Below are 14,470 nucleotides of genomic sequence, written 5' to 3'. Positions count from 1 at the left end.
AATAAATAAGTTTAAGTTCTAGTGTTTATTATGTCTTAGATCTTCCATATTTTCCATTTGGGTGTGTTGTTGGATTTCCAGTAATCACATTTTGGCGTCCAGAAACAGGGAACTTAGATTGGGGATTTATCCTCATCTAAGAGTTAGAAAAGGAAAGAAGTTGTCTAAGAGATTGTAGAGGTTATAGATCTAGCGAGTTGTTTGAAGTTAGGGTTGTAGATCTTGAGTTTTTACGTTCGTAGACAAGGTTATGGATATAGAATAGGAAGAGATCTTGGAATTTCGCGTGGAGAGCAGAGAAAGATCGTGGAAGTTGAAGATTGTTAGATGGCCAGGGCACCATATCGACCAAGGCATGTGATAGCAACAAGAAGAAGCAAACGTATAGAGGCGAGGAGAGGAGTGATGGAACAGGCCGGAACATCAGCTGTAGGAGGCAGACGAGAAGAGAACCAGCGGCAGACGGAGGAAGAAGGCCTCAGGGAAGGTTCAGTGCATACATCCGATATAGACACCGTTGTTGAGGAGGAGATGACTTGCGAGGAGATAGAAGAAAATATCGGAGAAGAAAACATGACGTTAGACCAGCTAAGGGAGACGCTCCATCGTGAACGAGAACGAGACCGAGACTTGGCGGAACAACAGGTGCAGTTGGAAAGGCATAATGCTAGGTTGAGACAACAAAACCGGCAGCTTAACGAAAACGTGGAGATGAATGCCATAGATTCGGAAGGAAACACTTTATCTTCAGAGGAAGATGAACTGCGGCGAAGGAGATATGACCACGAGAAAGATGAAGGAGGACGAAGAAGAAGAAGACGAACGAACGAATACGAAGAAAGAGACTTGAGAAGAGCACTGGAGATCTCACAATGGGAAGATCACAGGCGCAGATATGAGGAGGAACAGAGGCAGGAGGACGAACTGCAACGTCGGGCGAACCTTATCCGAGATGATGAGGAAAGGCGACGACCAGGCGAAGGGAAGCTTAGCGTGATGAGAGGCCTTCGCCATGAGGAGGATGGAGGAAACTTGAACCAAGAAGTCCTGAACGAGTTGAGAGACATGAGGTCTTTAATTAATAACTCATGAAGAGGTGGAAGAGTACAGTTAGCAGAAGCAATAGAGGAAGCAGATAAATCGCCATTCACCTATGAGATCATGCATACGGACATCCCAGATAAATGCGTATTACCAACGCTTGCAAGCATATTCAGTGGATCGGAAAGTGCAGTGCAACACTTGAAACAATATACCCTTTCGCTGATGCAATGGGGCCGAAATGATGCAGTACTTTGTCGATATTTCCCCGCGAGCTGAACAGGAGAGGCATTAGCCTGGTTCGATGGACTTCCGGAAAAGTCAATATCATCATTCAAAGATTTGCAGAGGATATTCTTGACGATGTACATAAGCAACAACTTGTTGAGACCAGGGATAGAGACATTGTTCAACTTGAGGAGAAGGCCAACAGAAAGCTTGCGGGGGTTGGTCACGAGATGGAGAACAGTGTGCAGCGCGTTAGCCGGGAGAATTGATGAACGAAACTTCATCTTAGCCTTCGTGAATGCTTTGATCCCAACGGACCTGCTGTACACACAAATATTCATTATTCGAAACTCGATAACAATGAATGAGCTGAGGGAGTACCAGGAGGAATACATAGTGTTGGAGGAAATGAATAGGCAGGTCAGCGAAATGACGTTGGCCCCAGCGAAAGAAGGGAATTCTAGGCTGTTACCAAGGACAGTGCACGCAGTAGAGGGTAAACTCGGGTGAGGAAAGGGAGAGCCAGCAGTTCCCGTGCCAGCGAAGCTTGTGGCCGTCTCGAGTGGAGATCAGGAGTGGATTGATCAACAACGGTATGAGGAGTCAAAACGAAGAAATCATGAGCCACGAAGTTACTATACAGGATACCAACCTAGGAATAATAACGGACCCAGATACAGGGAAAGGAGTCCCAATGGACCAATCTTTGAAGATGTGAAACTCCCATGACTTAACACAACTGTAGAAAAAGTATGGGAGGCAATAGTGTTGACGGAGGAAATCCCGCCCCCACCAAATTTCGGAAGAGAGCCCCGACCAGGGTCTCGAAGTCATGAATTTTGTAAGTATCATCACTTCCATGGACACCAAACAGGTGATTGCAGGAACGTTCGGAGAATTATACTTCGCTTGATAGACCAAGGGAAACTCGTGCATTTCCTAGAGGGTTATGTGCCACCCCTGCCACCTCGTGAGAATCAGCCAATATACCATATCGAGATAGACCGAGAAAAGCAACAATTAAACTATAATTCGATAATTCACGTGGCAAGAAGTCTCCAAGACTTTCATGACAATGTGGTTAAAAGAGTACACAAGAGGGATTTCGAGGGAAACGAAATATTCAGCGTCATGACGAAAGAGCCGCTAGAGGAATGGAAGAATAGGGAGATAACCTTCTCGGCGAAGGATGCACCTGATGGGGAAATTTCGCACACGAATCCTCTGGTCGTGACCTTGGGATTCGGAAAATATTCCAGATGGGAGGAAGAGCAAGCTAAGTAAAGGAGAATTTTGGAAATATACAGAATCTTAGTTGATACTAGGAGTTCAGTCAATATCCTCTTTTACCATACCTTTAGGACCATGGGATACAAGGACTCGGATCTTGTACCTTCTACATATAACATATATGGGTTCAATGGGGTAGCGTCTAAGCCGAAGGGGGAACTGACCGTGAAGATTCTCGCTGGCGAACTAGAGATGAAGGTCACAGTCTGCGTCGTAGATGTCGATTCTCCCTACAATGCTCCCATAGGGAGGCCTTAGATACATGGAAGAAAGGGAGTTGCGTCGACATATCACCAGGCGATCCGGTTCCCAATGCCAAGCGGAATCGGCGAGATAAGAGGATATCTGAGAGACGCAAAAGAATGTATAACAAAATACGTGCATAACTACGAGGAGAAGTTAAGAAAGAATATGGAACAAACAAAGAAAGTCAGCGAAGAAAGAAGAGCCGAACAACTGATGGTATTTACGATAGAGTCTAGCAAAGAACTGAGCGGAGCGCAGGAGGATGAGGAGGAACTGAAGAAAAAATTCGTATCGAGGAAGATAATAACGCAATTCCAGAGGAAGGAGGCCAGGTCAATCAAAAACAAGGTGGAAAGGCCAAGAAGGGGAAGATTGCTGAAGGAAATGAAATGACAAAGAATAAAAAGGAAACTTCCACGACAAAGGAGAAGCAAAATCCAAGAGAAGGAGGGAAGATGAACCGGTCAAGAGGCAAAAAGGCACAGGGACAAGAGGCCGAGGAAAGCATTGAAATACAAAATTCACAGAATAAATTGAAAGAAAGTCGCGAAGACAAAGAGATGGCTGGGTTAAAGGAAGAACTTTACCAAGAGAGGCGAAGGAAAGAGGATCTGGTCAGGGAACAAATAAGGTTAGAAAGAGAAAATGAGAAGTTGATCATCAGAAATAATCATTTTAAAAGGAAGCAGGAAAATAGTAATATGCAGGAGGAGAGATATGCTATGGGAGAAGCACGAACTAAAGAAAGACATTACACACGAAAACGAGAAGGCCTGGGACGAGGTGAGCAAAAGGAGCGAGAAGACTTGAAGAAGGACATAGAAAGCAGCAGAAGAGAATTCAGGGAAAGGGAGTATCGAATGCAACAATCAATAGCAGTTACTCGAGGAAGAAACAATATCCCCAAGGAAAGGAGAGAAAGTGATTTGCAAATGGTAAACAAATGCTCAAGGAATGAATCGTGCAAGCCAGAAATAGCAGCGCTTTTCTCGTTAAGGCAAAAGGGGCATGAGATCTTGCGAAGTCTCATCGCAAGGTGGGAAGCAGTATGCAAAGAATTGAAGGGAAGAATCTCGGAAGAGGAGTTGGTGCGATCGTTCATCTATTCTTTATCAACCGGGCAGCTGTTATTTTCCGCACTATTCAAGATAAGAAATGCAGTACGAATGGAGGAGTTGAAAAAATACCAAGCCGAGCACATTCATATGGAAGAAGAATATGAAAGATACAATGAGATAAGATAAATGTATTCGCTTTATTTTGATGATAAAAATGAAACGATCGATGTACTCAATTTTCAAGAGCATAGCAATAAAAATTTGATGAAATATTGATGAAATAAATATTCGCCGAGTAACCAAAGACAGTAAGACATCAAGATTAGGAGGAAAATAATGAATATAAAATAAAAAGTTTCTAGGTAAACTTAAAACCTTCGCCTAGGAAGGCTGGGAACCCACGACATGCACCCTAGTTCGCATGAAAATACAAGAGGCAAAGACCTAACGCATGTCGTGGAAAATTCTCAGACAGAAATCTAGGGGCAATGATAAGACCTATCCGCCGAGGGTCCCTTTTATGATGGCCTTCGGTAAGGGGTGCAGAAATATGACCAAGGCGTCGACGTATTCGGTTGAGCTGCGGGTGCCTGGGACGTCTGGAGCGTTACCGGCCATCTCCGTCTGGCAAGTCTTGTCTACGATGCACTCGATCCCAAAGAAACCCCACTTAGGGTGTGACTTCGTAACTTCGATCCTGATCGGCGAAGAGGATAAGAAGTCGAGAAAACAACTGAATGTCGTAATAACCGGATGGGAGGAGACCAATATGCATGTTAGAGTTAACCTCCTTGAAGGGGCACTCAGGGGGAATATAAAGGGATGGCACCCTCCATATTAGGGAGCTGTGTGACCAAAAAAGACGGCAATGTCACGGGGCTGCTATTCATGGGAATAGATAGGCCTGTCATATTGTCGCAAAAAGAAAACTTATCAAAAATGTTAAGGCGAGGTTGTTGGATTGCTATTCGCAAAAATATCAAGCGCCTGAGACTTCGCCGAAGTAATACCCTTAAAAACAGGGTGAGGCGCAATAAGACCTTAATTAGGAGGCGCAATAAGACCTCATAAGCAAGAAATAGACACTGCTACTAAAACAACAAAGTTATAAAGAGCATTCTCAGAACCATCTCGTCTCGATTGGATAATTCCAACAAGAACAATAGGCAAGTATATACTTTTATATTTTTTGTTCTTTTGGCATTATCCGCACGAAACTATAAAGCGCTTAAGATACAATCTAAGGCTACAACATAGGGCAAAAAGGAACCAGAAGCAAAAAACTAAGACCGGGCGCATACTTTAGCAACCAGTGCTCCTCACTCTTTTAAATTAGCATTCTCAACCTCGCCGAAAAGCAAAAGGAAGCAGGGATGAGTGAAGAAAGAAAGCCGGAACTGAGGTGATTTGAAAGATGAAGGAAGAAACGAAGATGAAAACTCGCAGAAGAATAAGAGGCAAGTATATACTTAAAGGCTTCACTATTCTTTTGAGAGTTTCCATGGTCAGTATATACTTGAGGCAAATGGCGGAAATCAAATAAACACGTGCTTGATAAAACAGAAGCATAATATCATGAAATGTGATGATTCCCAAAATAAAGTATTTGCCCCCCAAGCTTGGGAGCGCCCATAAAAAATTATTAGTTATAAAACACTAGATGAGATGAGAGAAGACAAAACTAAAACTGCTACTGAGGAATGGCACCATCGATGATGGTTGACTCAGAGATCTCGCTGCCTGCCTCGGTAATGCTAAGTAGAAGCTCCATTGGACCCATCGTTATCCTACACGATGTCAACTTCTGGTTCCTCATCGTCATCAAGAGACAATTCCTCGCTGGTAGGATCAGCAGCTTTATCCTGAGGCTTCTCATCATCAGAAAAAATCTCCAAAGGAAAAGAAGGAGGAGGAATGCCATGCTCAGCGCAATAGTCATTGAAGAGTGGAACTAAATAGCTCTGAGTATTCTTGCGGGCCGTCTTTGCTACCTTCTTGGAAGAATCGATGATCTCGTCCATATTATCATTTAGACTCTCAATATCCTCATTAAGACGAGAAACATCACCACGAGATTCATCTCTCCCCCTGGTGATACGAAGGACCTGACTCTTATGACGCTCATCTGATTCTGTGAAGATAAGAGAAACTACATTAGAAACAAGGAAGTAAGCCGGGTCAAACAAAGATAATAATACACCTAAAAACTACCTTCCGCCTGAAAGATAGTAGTATTTAAAGTACTCTGAACATCAGAGTATAAATTATCGAGCTTGGCGACTTTGAGGTTGGAATCTTCAAGTTGAACACAAAACTCATGATACATTCTATCCCAACCTTCACCATGAGAGGATTTCAAAGTGCTCTTGTCAGACTGAATGGCGAGAGCGCCTTTTCCACAGAGACTTGCAGGCTTGATCGGAGGAGAGGATTTCGCAGGTTTTGGACGAGAGGAAGTGGCTAATTTAGCTTGCAAGAGTTCCACCATTTTCTTCAAACAATCAACCTCCTCGTTTAGACCATCTACAGTGTTCTGAGACCTACGAAGAGTAGCTGCGAGCTTGGTTTTGCTTTTGATCACTCGATCGTAATATTCCTTCAGTTTCTTATAGTTGGCTATTGACGAAGAATGGAGGCTCCGTGAGGTATTAAGAGAGTTAGAGACCTATTAAAGCTCAGACTTAAGGCGCAGGTTGTCATTGTGGAGATGGAGGTTCAGTTCCTCGTTACGGGAGCATTCAGCTGACAGACGGTCCACTTGCAAGCAAAGGGTCTCGGCCTTTTCATTAAGGATGGAGTTCTCAGAAACATAAATATCATTTGGAGTTGTAAGGTTCACCATCTCAGCGCGAATATCTTCCAGCGAGGAGGAAGCTTTGTCGGCGCTCATTTGATGTTGCATGCATTGAGATTGACGAAGCATAGAATAAGAAAATAATGGAAGCAAAGGAAAGAACAATAGAGGGACGTCCAAGAAAAAGGAACTTACTCAAAAGCTTCTCTATCTTTTGGCCTTGCTTTCGGGAATGATCTTTTTCTTTCTGAAGGTCCTCCGATAAATCTTTGATTTTAGTTTCATCCTTCCTAGCCATCTCACGAACAAGCCGAATTTCCACGAGGGTGGCCATGTGACGGTAGACTTCCTGCAAAGCAAATTTGAACTCGGAAAATAGATCTCGGAAACGAAAAGACAGAAAAGGCACAAAGAAATCACCTGGTTCATCAAGGCAGAGTGTTGCTGGAGAGACAGATTCATTGAAGCACTCAAAAGAGCAGACGAGTCTTGGGAGAGGAAGTCGTCAGAAAAGAAGGCGGACAAAGACTCCAAAGCACTCTATCTCATAGCCGTATCTTCTTGAGCCTTGTGGCAGATACCTCGAAGGAATTGCATATCAGGGTCGAAGAGAGGATTTGACATTACAGGCCAGACAGGTTGCTTTCCCTTCTCTCCAGAGGGAGGTACCTCAGAAGAACTCTTAGGATATTCAACTCTTGGATGAACAGGGGAATCAACGACCTTGGGACGGATAACAAAATCAGCTTCTTTCGGAGGAGCAGGAGCACTAACTGAAGGGGATTGTTGCTTAGTGCAAACGGAATGACCAAGGAGAGCGGAGGGTTGTATTGCAGCTAAGGAATCCACATCCAGGGTCTTTCGCGGCCTCTTGGATACACCAGACGGAGGAGCACTTATCTGCGAAGTCAAAAGTTAAAAACCAAAAAGGCTAAAATTTACAAATAAAAGGCGATAAGGATGGTACCTGAGAAGGAGGAGGAGGAGTAGGATGAGAACGTTTCTTGTGACCCTTGGGTACCCCAGAAGTGGGTAGTTCCCCCTACAAAGAGGCATGACATCAGGATGGATAATTATCACAAAATCGCTAACAACAGACGAAAATGATACCTGTTCAGAGGGAGTGTTCTTAGCAAACACTTTCTTATCCTGTCGCGCCTTGACAAGTCCAGCAACAGGCATCACATACTAAAACGAATTGAGAAACATAAGTACAATTGATAGTTCCAAATGATACAAATCGCAGTAGGAAAAATCATATCTCGCTAGGAACAATCCAGCGAAGTCACCAGGGTTCACTTCCCGCGAGGTTACAATGTTTGGGAAGGGGACCATTGCGAGGAAAGCCCTTTTTGTCGTAACCCCATAGGAAGAGACCGCCGACTACTAAAGGAAACCTCGCCTAGTCATCAACAAAGAGACGAAGTTCCACATCCAGTAAAAGCTCCTTAGGGGGGGGGGGAGAAACCACCTTCCTAACAAGATCAAGACCCCACTCTTGATGCTCCCTGGTGCTTTTAAACACAACTGAATAGTTGTCCATGAAAGTGTATATGTTGAAATCCAAGGAATCAAATTCGTCCGCTGAAGAAGAGAGTTGTGAGATACCATCGCGAGAACGGACTTTGAACTCGTTGGCGATCCGAATCGCATTACCAGTAAGCTGGAAAACCCTGCATTGCAGCTTACCGAGAATCTCCAAGAAAATGGGGTTTGAAGGATCATACAAGGGGAAAGATAGTCCCGCTCTCAAATGACCTAGAGAGATTATCACCTTATCAGCAGAGCAAGTGTCCGAACCAAACCACTGGTAGTTCAGTTCCATCTCTTGGGTAGCAAGAACAGCGGGATCTGGGGAAAAATCAACAGCTGGAGTTAAGGTTAAACCTAACTCCTGGAGCTCGGCTTGAAATTCCTCGAGATTTTTAAGCGAAGAAGATGCAGAAACACCTTTAGGAGACATGGTGATGAAGAAAGTAGAGGATTTCGGGAAAATAAGGTAAAAGTAAGAGCAAAGATCAAACAAGAAAAGAGCAGAGATTGGAAGAGGCAGAAAAGAAACTCAATTAAGGGTGGAGAAGTGTATTTATAGCAAGAAGAAGGGACCGGTAAAACCGGGAAGCGGCATGATCGAAGTAAAGGTGACCGATGACGGACGGTTACCCAGGGAACGTGGCCACATGGAATTATGGGTATGGAGAACGTGACGGTTAAGGAAACTGAAACGGTTTTTATTCCATCCTCGCAGCAACTTGGACAGAATAAGAAAACGCAAAATGTAGGTACACGAAATAGGATTGCCACATGTCATACCAAGTAAGGTAAGGAAATCCTAGTCAAAGATCCGTGTCAGTGACCTGTCAAATCAGTCAACATCAGAAGGCGAAATACAAATCCCAAGCGCGAGATAACTCTCCACCCCGAATAAAGTAGAAGGACCATCAAGATACTAAGTCGAAGTCACGAAAAGATTACTTGGCGAAGAAGATAAGCCACGAAGTAGGAGCAGTAGGGCGCAAGAAATGGGACAGGTGTCCTGACAAGACCACGTGAAGTCAGCGAAAGGTGGGGAAAAACTTTATGGAATATGCTCCGGGCGAAGCATAAAGTAACCTCGGCGAGATGATATGAGTTGTATGCCACTAAGGTTGCTTAGGCCTATAAATAGAGACCTTTGTACAATGTAAATGGGGAGAGATCTTTTGGATAGGGAAAGGTCTAACATAGGAGAGAAAGAGAGTTAGGATTTCCTTGTAATTCATAGGCTGGGAGAAGGGATTAGGGTTTCCTGGTAACCCACGAGTGTAACTTGTATTTCGCTTAAAATTAATAAATAAGTTTAAGTTCTAGTGTTTATTATGTTTTAGATCTTCCATATTCTCCATTTGGGTGTGTTGCTGGATTTCCAGTAATCACATTAGTTTCAAATGCAGCTGCAACTGTGAATCAATCAGAACGTTTTTGTTAAGTCAGCATTGATAATAATAATAAAGAGTCAAGACTTGGAACAACAAAACCTTTCTACTCCAGGATTGCTAAAGTTTCCTGAAAGACAAGATATTTTTCTCATGTGGAGCTTATTAGAAATCAAGTTTCCCAGCGTACGTAGATAATCTTGCTCGAAGAGGGTTGCAGGTACACAATAAACTAGATTTTGTGCCCCTGCTATGCCCGGGCAGCTTCGCAAACTTGGTTCACCAATTCAATCTACAACTACAAACTACAAATACAATGAATCACAGCCTCTTTTCTTTGAGTTGGTAAAGCTCGGCTTCGCCTCGCCCAAGTCCCATTTGATTTGGTAAAGCTCGGCTTCGCCTTTCCCAAGTCCCTATTTTATTTGGTAAAGCTCTGCTTCGCCTCGCCAAAGTCCTTCCAAGATGTAACATTATTCAAAATAAATGCGTCAAAATCCAACACTTTGCCGATCCCTTGTTTAATTTGCACAAATTAGAAGCCTACACACTATGAACAACTACATTATGAATGGAAAAAGTAAGAAAAGCTGCGGCACCTTGCCAATTTTCTTGAAAGGAAATCCCCCTGTTTGTAGGAACATAAGTATGAAGACTTCCTCTCTTCCTATTCCGCTCTTTGACTCTTTGCCTGATGGAAAACGAAGAAGTAATTAAAATACTTTACAGTGAGTACTTTCTTTGCCTGGTTAAAATACTTTCTTCGGTACAATAACAATGACTAACAATATCATCTGAGCATAATATTTACAGGAATGGCGTTTTAAAACTACAAATCATGAAAATGTAAAGCTTAATTTGCAATACAAATTATGACATCATCATCACCTTAAGATACCTTGATCCTTCCAAAATCCATGGTGAGAATACAGGGAAGAACATTGACATCATCATCACCTTAAGATACCTTGATCCTTCCAAAATCCATGGTGAGAATACAAGGAAGAACATGGGAAACGACACCTTAAGAAACAGTCATCACCATCACAGACACGACCATTGTCTTCTTTCACCCATCACCGAGCATTAACAACATCACCCTTCCTTGTTCTCTAACTCGAGCAGCAGCTAAAACCCATCTTAATTCTTCATGTTAGCTGATATTGGGAGCATGGGGCATTCCCTGTTGGCAGCATGGATGAATCATTCCATGTCTTGAATTGATGCTTCCGTCTTTACAGCTTCTCGAGCTCCATCATCAATCACTTCCATCGGCGGGTGTTTGGCCGAAAGTATGTTTGATTAATAGCTTATTTTGGTGCAAAGTAGTTAGAAAGTAATAAAATCATGAAAATGTAAAGCTTAACTTGCATTATAAATTATTTTTGAGGACCTTCTCTGAAAAGATAAACAAAAAATATGAACCCCATAGGCTATAGCATGCTATATTTCTGAGGATATTCACTTAATTTGCAAATGTTTCTTAGCCTTTATTTGTATTTGCATACTATTTTCCTAGCATTTTCACTACCGTAATTTGTCATTTTAACTACCGTAATTTGTCGACTTCACCTTGATAACTTTATATAAAATGATTAATACACTGAATGAAAAGTATTATATACCTTACATAGAGAACCTCCGATATGAGTATTCGAAAAAGAAAGAACAACTCGAGGGCTGTCCTTGTTTATGAGGACGAACAGCAGCACCTCCTAAATATTCTGATTTGAATTTTTATACTCTTTTGCATCTGCATACAATTATTGAATTTACAAAACCCGCAATCCAAATATCTAGATATTGCTAATAAAGGAAACTCAGTAAATTTGTATTCGAGCTTTTCAACCAAAAGAAAAAAAATCATATTTAACACCACCAAACTTACAATCAACTGAATTTACAGTCATAAGAAAAGCACCTTGATTTTGAATGATTAGTCTAGGGAGGAATCATCATAATCCTGCTGAAAAATGAAGCCTACAACGCATGTTATTTCTCATCCATGAAGATAGAAGTGTCCCTTAGATGTAACTATACTGGATGAAGGTTAAGATAGAGATTAAGATCGCATTCATATTCTACAAACGTAGTATACTTAAGAAGAGCATACATCTAAATGAACATTTAACAGAAAAACAATGCTAACGAATCCATGGTACACCAATAATGGAAATATTCGCCAGCATTCTTCCTGCAACATTTCACCACACCAAGTTAGAGGTAATTTTGTCAAAAATTCAAGTTTATTTTTATCTTGCGCTTTCAATCCCAACACACGGTGAAAACAATAACAAAAGATCTTAGTCCAAAGTAGAAAATGACTCAACCAAATAATAAAAGGAAACTTACAATGAAAATTAGTTGTGAATAGAGTAAGATACTCAAGGGTAATAGTAAATCCTGAATGAAAAAGAACGAAATCTCATGAGCATTTGCTTCCAAAAAATCCTATAAGCCCAGAAACTAAAAGGAAAAGTGCTAATTGAATTATTGTCCCTACTTTTGATGGTCTATACAAATATCCTTATCACATAATAATTATGTCCCTCTTTATAATTAAGCCCATCAGGGGACCATCAACAATTTAGGGACTTACAAATATACCCCAACCTTTATACCTTATTGACTTATGCTTCTTCTTATCTTCTTTAATCTCATCCAGAGAAAAACGATCGAGCTCACCACCATCTTCATCTCTGTCGCCACCATAACGAACGCAACCAACATCAGCACCACAATCATCTCAAACGTCATAATCACCATCTTCAACCTCAAATCTTAATCATCATCATCACCAGATCGAGAAACTAATTGAGAAACGAATTGAGAAACAATTTGGTGGTTCGATTCGATTAAGAAAAGGGGATCTGAGAGTTGCTACGATAAAATTTATTTGGAGGTGGTTTTAGTGTGTGAATCAATAGGATATGTTGGAGATAATGAACTTGTTGTTGCTGAGAAGTAATGGGTGTGTTCGAATCTGAAGCTGTTGATGCTTCTAATGGATTGTGATTAAAATGAATAGATGAATGTGTAGGAATTACAGTGAATATATATAGAATTAAGAGAGAAGTAATGATGATAATGGTAGCGGGGATGGTGGTTCTGGTGGCGACTGTGGTGGTGGTTCGAATTCGTCTTGAAGCTTCATAGAAAACAGTGACGGTTGCTGCTATGGATTATAAATGGTGGTTGATGGTTTTGTTGGTGGATCTGAAACTACAGCTGGTGAAATGGTAGCATTTTTCCATCAGCATGGATAAACATCCATTGTTGATCCAACTAAAATGGATAAACTTATACTATTGATCCGACTGCAATGGATAAACTTCTACTGTTGATCCAACTTAAATGTATCAATTTCAGTTTTACGCCTCTTAATGTTGATCCATCGTCATGGATAAACATCCACTGTTGATCCAACTGAAATGGATAAACATCTATTGTTGATCTAACTGAAATGGATAAACTATTGTTGTTGATACAAAATTATCTGAGTCGATGGTGGTGGCCGCGACGCTGGCGGTGGTAGCTGCTATGGATTATTAATGGTGGTTGATGGTTTTGTTGGTGGATCTGAAACTGCAGCTGATGAAATGGTAGCATTTTTCGATCAGCATGGATAAACATCCATTGTTGATCCAACTAAAATGGATAAACTTATAATGTTGATCCAACTGCAATGGATAAACTTCTACTGTTGATCCAACTGAAATGTATCAATTTCTGTTTTACGCCACTTAAAGTTGATCCATCATCATGGATAAACATCCACTGTTGATCCAACTGAAATGGATCAACTACTGTTGTTGATACAAAATTATCTGAATCAGTGATGGTGGCGGAGACGATGGTGGCGGCGGCGGTGGACTAGTGGTGGTGGCGGGGACGAACTAGTGGTGGTGAAGGACTGGTTGGTGGTGTAATGGTGGTGGTGGAATATTGGTGGTGGTGGCGGTTGGTAGGTGGTGGTTGTTGAACGGTGGTGGTGGAATGGTAGTTGAATGTTGGTGGTGGTGGTGCTAGTGGTGGTGGTGCTAGTGGTAGAGGAAGAAATTTGTTTCACTTTAAAATAAAGAAAAATATTATATGGGTGAGGGTATTAAGGTAATGTAATGTTAAATGGATAAGGTTATAAAAAGTAGGGACATATTTATTGTTGAATAAGGATATATTTATTGAGTGTCAAAAGTAGGGACATATAATTAATATACCCAAAGAAAAAAACCTTAATATTTTGTGATTAAAGCTCTCAAAATTCAAATAACTGATAATCATTCTTAGTTCCAAGTAGAAAGTGACTCAACCAGATAATCATTATGATAAAGTTAGAAAACTTACAAATGAAAAGTAGTTGTGAGTCTTGTGACTTAAGTAAGACATCCAAGGTCCTAAAGCAAGATTAACTTCATGATTCACCATTGAAATCGTAACTGCAATATAAGACGGAAGGGTTAGGTCTTATGGATTCAGAGAAATACAGAGACAGAAAAAGAGTTAGCGTTTACCAATATAGAATTGGATTTGGTTATTTATCTCTTCTTCATAATTGGATTTGGTTATTGAAATCGTAACTGCAATATAAAATGGAAGGGTTGGGTCTTATGGATTCAGAGAAATACAGAGACAGAAAAAGAGTTAGGGTTTACCAATGCAAAATTGGATTTGGTTATTTATCTCTTCTTCAAAAACCACACCTGCAAAAAAAACCAATAGTAAATCAGAAAAAACAAAGAGAACCGAGAAGAAGAAAGGACTGAGAAGAAAAGAGACGCGATGAATGAACCATCGCGATGGAGAAATAATTTGTTTTCCGGTGAATAGAATAGAGGAGAAGAAGGAAGAAGAAGAAGAATTTTTTTAGGTTTTTTTTCTCTCGATATTTTTTCGGGATA

This window comes from Papaver somniferum, unplaced genomic scaffold (genome assembly GCF_003573695.1).
Source record: "Papaver somniferum cultivar HN1 unplaced genomic scaffold, ASM357369v1 unplaced-scaffold_150, whole genome shotgun sequence".
In the NCBI taxonomy this organism is placed as follows: Eukaryota; Viridiplantae; Streptophyta; class Magnoliopsida; order Ranunculales; family Papaveraceae; genus Papaver; species Papaver somniferum.
This window is presented reverse-complemented; position numbering follows the sequence as displayed.